The sequence below is a fragment of the Lagenorhynchus albirostris genome, chromosome 19 (genome assembly GCF_949774975.1).
Source record: "Lagenorhynchus albirostris chromosome 19, mLagAlb1.1, whole genome shotgun sequence".
In the NCBI taxonomy this organism is placed as follows: Eukaryota; Metazoa; Chordata; class Mammalia; order Artiodactyla; family Delphinidae; genus Lagenorhynchus; species Lagenorhynchus albirostris.
The window spans coordinates 35,822,972-35,837,685 of NC_083113.1; positions in this window are offsets into that span (position 1 = coordinate 35,822,972).

Sequence of the window (14,714 nt, forward strand, 5' to 3'; positions counted from 1 at the left end):
TGATTTCAGCCCATGCTGGACTCCTGACCTAACAGATCTGTACAATAATACATTTGTAATTTTTAAGTCACTAATGTGTAGTAATGTGTTACAGATGTAATAGTAAACTATTACAGTATAATTGACTATGAATGATTATCATATTATGTAGTGATATTAGATCTTTACTGCTTTGTATGATATAATCTACTTCTGTGCATTAACTAATTCAATAAATTTTTATTGAATTTAATAGCACTGAGTGTATCTGTGTGTGTTCCATTGTTTTGGTTTTCTTTTCTGTGTCTGCTACTGTAAAGTGCCTGATTATTTTTGCTTTTCTTCTCTATTCCTTTTTTTTCAAATTCTTTTTATCATTTTCTTCACTTACATCTATGGTTTTCATTTTTCTCCTTTCCATTACCTATTTTCTTTATGAGATTCTCTGCTATCTATACATTCATGGCTTCTAGGTTAGCCCTTACTTCCAATTTTTTTTTCTTTTCTTTCTAATCTTTCCTGAACTTTGTCAGCTCTCTTTCCATGGCTTACTATTTCCTATTATTTTATTTAATAAGTTTTCTAATTTTGATTTATTTTTATTTAGGTCATTATGAAATATAAGGCATTGCCTTGGGCCATTTTTTTTCTGGTATTTCTTCACCTTGCACAGGTCTTTATATAGATTGTTATATATATTTTTTAGATAATATCCTAGTGTTAGATTGAATCACAATCCTTTGTTGTTTCTGTAGAAACTATATGTACTTCTCTTCTGAAAAAGATAAAGTTATAGGAATCCAATTTACCATTCCCCTCCTTGAAAAAAAAACAGTAAAATTATATAAATTTATATAAAACTATATTATATAAAACAATTGCACATCAAAAGGCTGGAGATAAACATGCTAGTTAGTTTGATTATGGTGATCATTTCACAATGTGTACCTATATCAAAACATCACACTGTATATCTTAAATGTATACAATTTTTGTCAATTATACCTCAATATCGTTGAAAAGATTAATTTATAATGCTGTAGTAGAAATATAATGTTAAATGTCTCATGAATATGTAGTAATAGCCCATGGTCTAATAGGCTGTTTGGAAATAAACAGTATTTTTAACAAGTATTCTCTTTTGAAACTTGTTCAATATCATCTTTTAATAGCTGATGCAAAGGAATTTCACAATACTGCTGAAAATATCTGGGGGCTAGAATTTGCTTAATATTAAACATTAGTCAGTAATAAAAGCATATTAAAATATGTATATTGGCCTTTAGGCAATGAATGATAGTGTAGTGTTCCCTGAGAATCAGGAAACAAACTAAGCCTTGCACTGGCCTCAGTTTACAGACTGAAGTGAGCTTCCAGGCCATGTGTCAGAGAAGGAGAAACCAGGAAGAACCTAGAGAAATCCCTGATATGAACAGATGGAGCAGAAAATCTAGGGAGGCCAGAGTGACTAGAATTTTCAGAAAAGAACACTGGAGGAGTAAAAGAGGCACTTAGAGAGAATGGTGGATATTTGCAGAGGGTCTTCTTCAAGTCTTACTGGAACTTGAGCAATAAATGCACGTGTAGAAATTGCCTAGGGCCAGGAGAAGAATAACCTGAAAGTATTAGAGAAAAAAAAATCCTCGATGCTCACATCTAGCTGGAAATATCTCCTGTTCCTACAAGGCAGAGTGGAATCCCTCATAAGTGTGATGCATCAGGGAACACACTCAGAAGGGTTTTGGCTCAGTAATGAGGCAAAATTAATCCTAGATTAAATGCTATTCTAGTCTCAATAAAGTTTACAAGCAGTTCCTAATAGGATAAAACTGTTTTCATGTATCTTAACTACATCCCAGATAAAAAGAAAATAATATTTTTAGAAATTTTAAAATATCCACCATACCCGAAAGGTAAAATTTGTAGTGTCTGGAATCTGACGAAAACTTCCAGGTATGCAAAGTATCCAAGCAACTGTAACTCTTGAAGAGGAGAAAATTTAATCAATTAAAACTGACCCAAAATGACAGGTTATACATTCAGTAGACAAAGACATTAAACCAACTAACAGAACTATATTTCATATGTTTATGAAAGTAGAAGAAATATTGAAATGGTATGTGGAAACATAAAAGATAAAATGACCCAACAAAACCTCTAAAGATGAAAATTTTCAATCCAAGATGAAAATACAAGGAGTGGTTTAAGGGCAGATGAGACACTGCAGAAAAAGGATTACTGAAATTGAAGGCATAATAATAGAAATTATCTAACATGGTACACCAAAAATAAAAATGGACAAAAATGAACAGGGCATCAGTGAACTGTGAATTAACCTCAATGGCCTATTATATGTGCAATTAGCATTGCTAAAGAAAAGGAAAGGGAAACAAAAATATTTGCAGAAATAATGGCTGATGAAAACTATAAAACTACAGATTAAAGACACTCGATGAACAAAGAGACATGAAGAAAACTACACAAAAGCAAATTGTAAGTATGTTGCTTAACACCAGTGTAAAGAAAAACTCTCATAAAAGCAACCACAGTAAAGAGAGGAACAAAGATAAGAAAAATGGCATACTACTTTCAGGAACAATGCGAGAATAAAAAAGAAAGGGATGGAAGAAGCAACATGTTTAAAGTGCTGAAGGAAAACCCACACGTAAACAGCACCTGCCAGCCTAGAATTCTACAGCCAGAGAAAAAAATTTTTTAAATGAAGATAAAATATTTCAGACCTATAGAAATTAAAAGAATTTACTACAAGCAGATCTGCACTACAACAAAAGATAAAGTAAATCCTACAAGAAGGAGAACATATCAGATGGAAATCTGGATACAAGCTAATGAATAAAGAGCATAGAAATGGTAACCAAAATGGGTAAATGCTAAGACTATTTAAATTTATGTAAAAGATAATTAACTCTACAAAGCAAAACTAGTAACACCACATTGTGGTTTGTTAACATATAATGACATGTATGATACATAGCACAAGACTTGGCAAGGTGTTGCAGAGAAATAGATACATTCTTATAAGGTCTTTGTACTGGCTATGAATTGGTATACTTTGACTAAAAGGTAGATTCTAATCATTTAAATAACTATATTACAAACCCTAAATCAAATACTAAAAGAAAATAAAAAGTACCTTCTGAAAACTACCTACAGATAACAACATCATACCTTAATAGTTAAGGGCTGAATGCTTTGCTCCTAAGATCAGCAATGAAACAAGATTGAACTCTCTCACCAATTCTTTTCAACAGTGTACTCAGATTCTAGTCAGTGAAATACGATATGAAAAAAGAAATGAAAATTATCAAGACTCTAAGGTAAGAAATGTAACTGTTTTATTAGCGGAAAGCATAATCTTGTAAAAAGCAATTCCTAAGGAATCTCTAAAAGCAAGTTCTGGGACGAATAAGTGAATTTAGCTACATTATAATACAAAAGAGAAATATACAGAAATCAATTGTATATCCTTATACTGGTAAAGAAATATCAGAAATTTAAAATAAAAATAACCTTTGCAATTATGTCAAATATATGAAACATTTAGCAATAAAACTGACAAACCATGTGCAATTCAACTATATTGAAAACTACAAAGCATTTTTAGAAAAAAATAATTAATGCAGAGATATACCATGTTCACAGATCAGAAGACTCAATATTTATGTCAACCGTCCTTAATTCATTAAGCAGTCAACACAATCTTAATCAAAATCTCAACAATGTTTTTTGAAGAAAATGAAAAACTGATTCTAAAATGCATATGGAAATACAAAGAACCTAGAATATCCAACTGAACTTTGAACAAGAACACCACATTTGGGGGACTTGATATAAAGTGAAGCCATGATATAAAGTGACAGTCAAAAAAAGGTGGTGTTAGTGTCAACATAGAGAGACCAATGGAAATGACGTTTTTGGGGGGTTATATTGTTTGTTTTAAAGTATTTATCAAGCATCATGGGTAAATTAATCTGATTCCTGGTCATAACAGCATTCTTGGATTTACCTCCATGGTAGACTGTCATAAGTAGCTGTTTCTGTAACCCTGTCTCATGCCTCTGCATTTGTGATACGCATAATATGAACTGTAAAAGTGGGATAACAGAGGACAGTTGTGAAGCAATGGTACATCTGTTATAAAATAATGATGTCACACATCATGAGGGCAGATCAAGAGGCATGATCCTCATGATATGTGAAAAGATATTAACTGTAGAAATGATGTTAATTATTTTCTAAATGTCATTTGTTCAGTGTTGTTCATGCTATATGAGCAAGAAATATCTATTATCTCTTAATGGTTACTGGGACAAATAAATACCATATTGCTGAAATAATTAACTCCTTTAAAGAGGAACACATTTGGTTCTGTTAGGTTTGGTTTTACATATTAAAGTTTGCAATGGGTTAAAAGGTACAGTGATCTGGGAAGTAGGGGCAATGTTGATTCGTGCTTACTAGAATGTGTCTCAGTTCATTTATGTAAAGTATAAATTATAGATATATAAAGAAAGGAAGCCAGAATAAAAAGGCATTATAAGTCAATGCGAGGCTGCATTTATAGAACAGCACTTTAGCACATTGTTTTCACTGAGTTACCACTCAAAATCACCATAAATTCTGATTCATGATGCAAATATTTTATGGCATGTTATCATGCGTCTTTTCTGATATACATATTTAAATCATAGGGCTTATTTAAATCATGTATTTATTTAAATCTTTCATGAGATTATTATGCAGTATCAGCAATGCCGTGAGAAGACTCATTTCCTTGCAGTTTCGCAGTCTCCACTTTTACCAGTTATCAGATATATAAGAAACTACATGAAGAGTTGGAAGGAGAAACACATTTCTTAAGAATGCTGTGTCTCCTGAATCATTTTATTAGTTTTCAATGCTGACTTTACAGCAAACCAGACATGATTAGGAATAGAATTGGGTCATCCCATGGAAGGAAATATGTGCTGAGCTCTTACTGTATGCAAGGATCTTTGTTGGATCCTGGGGAGGGGAAAATCATGCTATGAGGATAAGGATGTAGCTTTTAAGTTGATGTACAAGTTCCTATCTATACGTGAAAAAGTAAGTTTTATTACCATAATACTCAGCAGGCATAAAAAGAATGTGTGCACTTATAAAATGTTACTTTGTTTTCTAAAGTATGTTTCATGGACTACTAATCCTAGAAAATGCCCTGACATATATAAAATAATTAACACGTTTTTTTGTTTTTGTTTTTGTTTTTTTTTTTTTTGCAGTACGCGGGTCTCTCACTGCCGTGGCCTCTCCCGTTGCAGAGCACAGGCTCCGGACGCACAGGCCCAGTGGCCACGGCTCACGGGCCCAGCCGCTCCGCAGCACGTGGGATCCTCCCAGACCGGGACACGAACCTGTGTCCCCTGCATCGGCAGGCGGACTCTCAACCACTGCGCCACCAGGGAAGCCCACCACATGTTTTGATTAAATTATTGGCTGAATGTTTTAAGAAAATGTTCCATTATCAATGTATATCAAATTCTCCCTTTTAGTGATTCGAGGGACATGTATTATTTTAGGACTCTCAGTAATATTTGACAGAATAAGCATATTCATTCAATGATGTTTATCCATTTCATCTTTTTAGGTGTTATGAATATTTTCAATTGTTTTAGGTTAAACAACAAGCAATATGTATATGTTTCATACAACTTATTTTGAGAATTACTATGATTATTTGACTACTATTACAGATGTTAGCACTTTTGCAGTAAAATGTTGGATATACATATTATTGGTGAGTTACAGCTAGGCAGAGGGGGAACTCAAAGATTGTGCCCTGGGAGCAGCTCCACAGGCCCCTTGAAATGTGCCAAACCAGAAGCTTGCCCTTTAAGCCGAAGCTCCTGGACAAGCAAATAGGCCTGTTTCTTAGAAAGACGGGAGCTGTGTTTCATTCTGCTATCTGTGCAGTGCCCTGGGGGTGATAGTCTGCCCAGACTCTCTCTTTCTGATTGTTACAGCCCCAAGGGACCCAGGAATGCAAGGCCCCCAGCCTCCAGGCCAGATGACCGAGAAATGTCCCTTGGCTGCCCCTACAGAAACTGGGTAACTAGACATGTGTAGAAGCTCCCCTCCAGGAGATAGCGGCACTTTGGAGTTAGGTGGGGGGAATGTGAAGATGATACCCACAAAAGTAAGAAAAAGAAATAAGGAAAAAAGAAAAAAAACTCCAAGTGAAATGAACTCAAAGAGATCCACACCAAGACACATAATAAAACCATCAAAAGCCAAAGATAAGAGATCTTGAAAGCAGCATAAGAGAAACTATTCAATACATACAAAGGATCCTCAATAAGATTATTATCAGGTTTCTCATCAGAAACTTTGGAGGACAGAAGGCAGTGAGCTCATCTACTCAAATTGCTAAAAGGAAAAAAAAAAAAGAAAAACAAAAAAACCCCAAACCCTGTTAACTAAGAGTCCTGTATCTGGCAAAACTATCCTTCACAAGTGAGAGAGAAATTAAGATATTGCCAGATAAAAGCAGAGGGAGTTTGTTACTACTAGATATGTCTTGCAAGAAATGCTCAAGGGAGTCCTGTAGGGTGAAATAAAATGACACTAGACAGTAACTTGAGGCCATATGAAGAAACAAAGATCCCAATACAGATAAATACATAGGCAATTATAAAAGCTAATATAATTGTAACAATGGCTTGTAACTCCACTTCGTATTCTAAGTGATTTAAGAGACTAATGCATTAAAACAATTATTATTTTATATTATTTTTGGGCACACAATGTATAAAGGTGTAATTCTGTAATATCAAGAGCAAGGGGTGGGCATGGAGCTGTAAAGAGCAAAGTTCTTGTATAATATTGAACTTGAGCTGGTTGAAGTTAAGCTGGTATAAATTCAAATTAGAGTATGCTAAATGTAACCTCCAAGGTATCCACAAAGAAAATAACTTATAGAATATAAACAAAAGGGAATGAGAAAGGAATTTAAACATTTCAGTACCAAAAAAAAAAAAAATCAGCTGATCACCTGAACACTAAGGAAGACAGTAATGCAAGAAGTGAAAAACGAAGCTATAAAACATATAGAAAACAAGATGATAGAAGTCCCTCCTTACCAGTAATCATGCTTAAATGTAAATGAATTAAACTCTCCAATCAAAAGATTGTCAAAATGGATGAAAACACATGATCTAACTATATGCTGTTCTCTCCACAAGAGGCTCACTTTAGATCAAAATGCACTAATAGATTGAAAGTGAAAGAATGGAGAAGAGATATTCCATGCAAATAGTAACCAAAAGACAGCAGGTGTTGTTATACTAACATCAGAAAAAACAGACTTTAAATCAAAAAAGTTTACAAGAGACAAAGTAGGACATTATATATTAATAGAAGTTTGACGTACCTTCTTGCTGTAACCGTTACATTTACATTTCTAGTAACAGACAATCAAAATAAATGAAGCAAAACCTGACAGAATTGAAGAGAGAAATAATGGATAGAGCAAGCAGACAGAAGGAAATAGATACAATAAACCAACTATATATAATGGACATAGCACACTCTACCCACCAACAATAGCCTACACATTCTTCTCATGTGCACAGGGATATTTTCCAGGTTAGACCATACATACATTAGGCCACAAAGATAATTATCATGCAAAGTATTTTCTCTAACCACAGTGGAATAAAGTTAAAAATCAGTAACAGAAGAAAAACTGGAAAATTCACAAATGCTGAAATTTAACAACACACTCTTAAACAACCAATGGATCAAAGAAGATATCACAAGGTAAATTAGAAACTCCTAAGTCTGAATGAAAACCAAAACAACATACCAAAGCTATAATGCAGCAAAAGCAGTCCCAAGGGGGAAATGTATAGCTACAAACACATTAAAAAAACAGATCTCAAATCAAGAAACTAATTTACAACTTAAGAAACTTGAAACAGAACAAATGAAACCCAAAGCTAAAAGAAGGAAGGAATTAAAGATTAGAGAATAGAAAAATAGACAAAAATAATGAGATTAAAACCTGATTCTTTGAAAATATCAACAAAATTGACAAAAACTTTAGTTAGATGGAATGAAAAAAAAAAGACTCAAATTACTAAAATGAAAGTGGGGACATTACTATCAATCCTACAGAAATCAAGAGAATAATTATACTATGAACAATTGTATGCCAACAAATAGGATGACCTACATGAAATGGACAAACTCCTACAAACACAAAAACTTACCAAGACTAAATCAGGAAGAAACAGAAAATCTGAATAGATCTATTACTAGTAAGGAGACTGAGTCAGTAATCAAAAATCTTCCAACAAAGAAAAGCTCCAGATTTCATGGCTTCACTGGTGAATTCTACCAAATATTTAGAGAATTTTTCCAAATAATTGAGGAGGAGGGACCACTTCCTAAGTCATTCTATGAGGCCAACAGTACTCTGATACTGAAGTCAGAGACACTGCAAGCAAAAACAAAGAAACAAACTCAAAACAAAAAGCCACCAGACCAATTTCCCTTATGAACATTTATGGGAAAATCCTTAACAAAATAGTAGAAAACTGAATTCACCAGCATATTAAAAGGATACACCCTAGGTGGGATTTATTCCTGAAATGCAAGGATGGTTCAACATAAAATTGATCAACTGAAATACACTGCATTAACACAACAATATGGAAAACACAAACACAGTCATCAATCGCTCATGAAGAAGCATTTGACAAAATTCAACGCCTTTTCATAAAAAAAAAAAAAAAACTAGGAAAAGGAGAAAAGTACCTCAACATAATAAAATCCATATGTGTGGAAAAACCCACAGCAAACATTACGCTCAATGGTGAAATACTGAAAGCTTTTCCTTCAAGATCAGGAACAAGACAAGGTTGCCCACTTTTTCCAATTGTAATCAACACAGTAGTGGAAGTTCTAGTCAGAAAAAGAAATGCAGGGGGCTTCCCTGGTGGCGCAGTGGTTGAGAGTCTGCCTGCCAATGCAGGGGACATGGGTTCGTGCCCTGGTCCAGGAGGATCCCACATGTCGTGGAGCGGCTGGGCCTGTGAGCCATGGCGGCTGAGCCTGCGCATCTGGAGCCTGTGCTCTGCAACGGGAGAGGCCACAACAGTGAGAGGCCCACGAACCACAAAAAAAAAAAAAAAAAAAAAGAAACACGGCGTCAAAATTGGAAAAGAAGAAGTAAAATTATCTCTGCAGATGATATAATCTTCCATGTAGAAAACCCTAAGTGCTCTGCAACCCAAAACCAAAATGGTCAGAGCTAATAAATGAATTCAGCTAGGTAGGAGGTGAAAAGTTAACACACAAAAACCAGTTGCATTTTTATATACTAACAATGAACAATCTGAAAAGGAAATTATGAAAATTCTATTTACATTAGAATCAAAAATAAAATACCTAGGAATTAACTTAACCAAGGAGGTGAAAGACTTGTACAGTGAAAACTACAAACATTGCTGAAAGAAATTAAAGGAGACATAAATAAATAGAAACATCCTATGTTCGTGGATTGGAATACTTCATATATTCAAGATGTCAATACCACCAAATGTTATCTACAGATTCACTGCCATCTCTATCTTCAAAAAAAATATCATTGGGATTCTGATGTCGAAAATCCAATTCTAAAATTCATATGAAATCTCAAGGGATCCCCATATAGCCAAAATAATCTTGAAAAAGGAGAACAAAGCTGGGGGACTCACACTTCCTGATTTCAAGACTTTTACTACAAAGCTACAATAATCAAAACAGTGTTGTACTAGCATAAAGACATATATATATATATATATATATACACAAATTAAATGAGAGCCTAGAATAAACCTTCATATATATGGTCAAGCGATTTTTGACAAGGGTGCCAAGACCATTCAATGGGGGAACAAAAGTCTTTTAAAAAAATGTTGCCAGGAAAACTGGATATCCACATGTAAAAGAATGAAGCTGGACCCTTACCTAATAGCAAATGCAACAATTAACTCAAAATGGATCAGGGCCTAAATATAAGACCTAAAACTCTACTCTGAAGCTTCTCTATGATTTAACACACCAGTTTTTGATCATCAAGAGCACAGAACTTCTCCTGCCTGTTTGTGTCTCCAATGGTTAGTTTAGTCCCAGATATATTTACACACATTAGTATTCTACATCTACTCAAATCAGCTTTGACTTAACCCATTTATATTTTTAAAAAAACAGAAGAGCAAAACTAAAACAGACTTTATTTCTTTCTGAAATCTGTTGTGTAGCCCTTTTTTTGAATTTAAACATCACAAGTTTGATATAATTGTCAAGGGAACTTCCCCCCCATCTATGGATAATCTTAATTACATTGTCAGCAGGTTCAAATACATCGCTACATTCTCAGAAGGTTTTTCGGCTTGCAATCAGCTACCTTGATGTTCTAATGCTGTTTTAGCCATCTCTTGGCCTCTCAGCTAAGAATGCCTGTCTCAGTTCTGCCTAGAAATCTACTACCATACAATGGAGTATTATTCAGCCTTAAAAAAAGAACAAAATTCTGACATATGCTACAACATGGATTAATCTTGATAACATTACACTAAGTGAAATATGCCAGCCACGAAAAGATGAATACCATATGATTCCACTATATGAGATATTTAGACTAGTCCAAATCATAGAGACAGAAAGTAGAAGGTTGGTTGCCAGGGCAGAGGGGAGGGGGCAATGGCGAGTTATTGTTTAATAGGTACAGAATTTCTGTTTTACAAGATGAAAAGAGTTATGGAGATGGATGGTGCTGATGAAACATTATGTATGTATTTAATGCCACTGAACGGTATACTTAAAAATGGTTAAGACAGTAAATTTCATCACTATAAAAAAATTGGAAAAAAAAACCAAAAATTGATTATCTCACAGTTCTGGAGGTCAGAAGTCCAAAATGGGCCGGCAGGGCTGCATTCCTTCTGGAGGCTCTAGAGGAGAGTCCATTTCTTTGCCTTTTCCAGCTCCTGGAGGCTGTCCATGTTCTTTGGCTTATGGTCACTACAAGCAAATAAACAAGAAAACTCAAAACAAAAAACTACCACACCAATTTCCTTTATGAACATTGATGGGAAAATCCTCAACAAAATTCTAGAAAACTGAATTCAGCAGCATATTAAAAGGATTATACACCCTGACCAAGTGGGATTTATTCATGGAATACAAGGATAGTTCAACATTAAATTGATCAATGTAATATACCACATTAACAGAGTGAAGGGGAAAGAAAATATGATCATCTAAATTGCTGCTAAAGAATTTGACAAAATTCAACACCTTTTCATGGTAAGAAAAACACTCAAACTAGGAAAAGAAGGAAAGTACTTCAACATAATAAAAGTCGTATGTGTGGAGAAACCCACAACAAACATCATGCTCAATGGTGAAATACTGAAGGTTTTTCCTCTAAGAGCACGAACAAGACAAGGATGCCCGCTTTCGCCACTTCTAATCAACATAGTACTGGAAGTTCTAGCCAGAAGTATCAGGCAAGAAAAAGAAATACAGGGCATCAAAAATGGAAAGAAAAAATGATCTCTGCAGATGATATGCTCTTCTATGTAGAAAACCCTAAAGACTCCACAACACAAAACCAAAACTATTAGAGCTAATAAATGAATTCAGCAACATAGCAGGATACAAAGTCAACACACAAAAACCAGTTGCATTTCTATACACTAACAATGAACAATCTGATAAGGAAATTATAAAAATTCCATTTATAATAGCATCAAAAATAAAATACCTAGGAATTAACTTAACCGAGGAGGTGAAAGACTTGTACAATGAAAACTACAAACATTGCTGAAAGAAATTACAGGAGACATAAATAAATGGAAACACATCTGATGTTCATGGATTGGAATACTTAATATTGTTAAGATGTCAATATTACCCAATGTTATCTACAGATTCGATGCAATCTCTACCTTCAAAAAACATCATTGGGATTTTAAAATAGAAAATCTCATTTTAAAATTCATATGGGATCTCAAGGGCTCCCCATATAGCCAAAACAATCTTGAAAAAGGAGAACAAAGCTGGGGTACTCACACTTCCTGATTTCAATTTACTACAAAGCTATGGCATTAGAAACAGTGTGGTACTGGCATAAAGACAGAAAGATAGACTGATTAAATAAAATAGCCTAGAAATAAACCTTCATATATATGGTCAGGTGATTTTTGACAAGGGTGCCAAGACCATTCAATGGGGGAACAGCAATCTTTTAAAAAATAGTGCTGGGAAAACTGGATATCCACACACAAAAGAATGAAGCTGGACCCTTACCTAGTGCCAAGTATAAAAATTAACTCAAAATGGATCAGGACCTAAATATAAGATCGAAAACCATACAACCCATAGAAGAAAACAGGAATAAAGCTTCATGACACTGAATTTGGCAGTGATTTCTTGAACATGACACCAAAGGTACAGGCAACAAAACAAAATAGATTGGACTTCATGAATATTAAAAATTGCGTGCATCAAAAGATAATATCAACAGGGTAAAAAGGTAACCTGCAGAATGGAAGAAAATATTTGCTAATCATATATATAAGGGTTTAAAGTAAAAAGCAAAAATAAACAAATGGGACCTAATTCAACTTAAAAGCTATTGCACAGCAAAGGAAACCATCAACAAAACAAGACAACCTGGGGCTTCCCTGGTGGCACAGTGGTTGAGAGTCCGCCTGCCGATGCAGGGGATACGGGTTCGTGCCCCCGTCTGGGAAGATCCCACATGACGTGGAGCGGCTCGGTCCGTGAGCCATGGCCACTGAGCCTGCGCGTCTGGAGCCTGTGCTCCGCAACGGGAGAGGTCACAACAGTGAGAGGCCCGCGTACCGCAAAAAAAAAAACCAAAAAAAACCCCCACAGGACAACCTACTGATTGGGAGAAAATATTTGCAAATTATATGACTGATAAAGGATTAATATCCATCATATATATAAACAGCTCATACAACTCAACATTGATAAAACAAACAACCCAATTAAAAAATGCACAGAAGAACTGAGTAGACATTTTTCCAAAGAGGGAATGCATATGACCAACAGGCCCATGAAAAGATGCTCAACATCACTAATCATCAGGGAAAGGCAAATCAAAACCACAATGAGTTATCACCTCACACCTGTCAGGATGGCTATCATTAAAAAGAACATGAACTATAAATATTGGCAAGGATGTGGAGAAAAGGGAACCCCTGTACACTGTTGGGGGGAATGTAAATTGGTGCAGCCACTATGGAAGACAGTATGGCGGTTTCTCACAAAACTAAAAATAGAAGTACCATATGACCCAGCAATTCCACTCCCGGGTATATATATATATATATTAAAAAAAACCCAAAAACACTAATTCGGAAAGATACATGCACCCCAATGTTCACAGCAGCATTATTTACAATTGCCAAGATATGGAAGCAACCAAAGTGTCCATCAACAGATGAATGGATAAAGAAGATGTGATACACACACACACACACACACACACACACACACACACACACACACAATGGAATACTACTCAAACATATAAAAGAACGAAATTTTGCCATTTGCAGCAACATGGATGGAGTTGGAGGGCATTATAAGTGAAATAAGTTAGAGAAAGAAAAACACTGTATGATATCACTTTTATGTGGAATCTTAAAAAATACAACAAATCAGTGGTTTACCAATGGGGAGAGAGAAGAAGGAAGTGGCAATACAGGGGTGGGCGAGTGGGAGGTACAAACTATTGGGTGTAAGATAGGCTACAGGGATGTATTGTACAACACAAGGAATATAGCCAATATTTTGTAATAACAATAAATCTAGTGTAACTTTTAAAATTGTATAAAAATTTTAAAAATTAAAAAAAAAATGGACAAAGGACTTGAATAGATATTTCTCCAAAGAGGATATACACATGGCCAATAAGCACATGAAAGATGCTCGGTATCACTAATCATTCTAATCAAAACTACAATGATATATCACCTCACACACATTAGAATGGCTACTACTAAAAACAAACAAACATACAACAAACAAACCCCAGAAAACAAGTGTTGGTGAGGATGTGGAGAAATTGGAACCTTTGAGCACTGCTGATGTGAATATTAAAAACTGGTACAGGGACTTCCCTGGTGGCGCAGTGGTTAAGAATCCGCCTGCCAGTGCAGGGGACAAAGGTTCGAGCCCTGGTCTGGGAAGATCCCACATGCCGCGGAGAAACTAAGCCCGTGCACCACAACTACTGAGCCTGCGCTCTAGAGCCCACGATCCACAACTGCTGAACCAGCGTGCCACAACTACTGAAGCCCGCATGCCTGGTACCCGTGCTCTAGAACAACAGAAGCCACCGCAATGAGAAGCCCATGCGCTGCAAGGAAGAATAGCCCCTGCTCACCGCAAGTAGAGAAAGCCTGAGTGCAGCAATGAAGACCCAACGCAGCCAAAAATAAAATAAATTAAAAAAAAAAAAACTGATACAGCTGCTGTTGAAAACAGTATGAAGGTTCCTCAAAAAATTTAAGATAGAATTACCATATGATCCAGGAATTCCACTTCTGGATGCATACCCAAAAGAGCTGAGAGCAGGATCTTAAAGAGGTATTAGTACTCCAACGCTTATAGCAGCATTGTTGACAATGGCTAAAACGTACAAGTAACCCAAG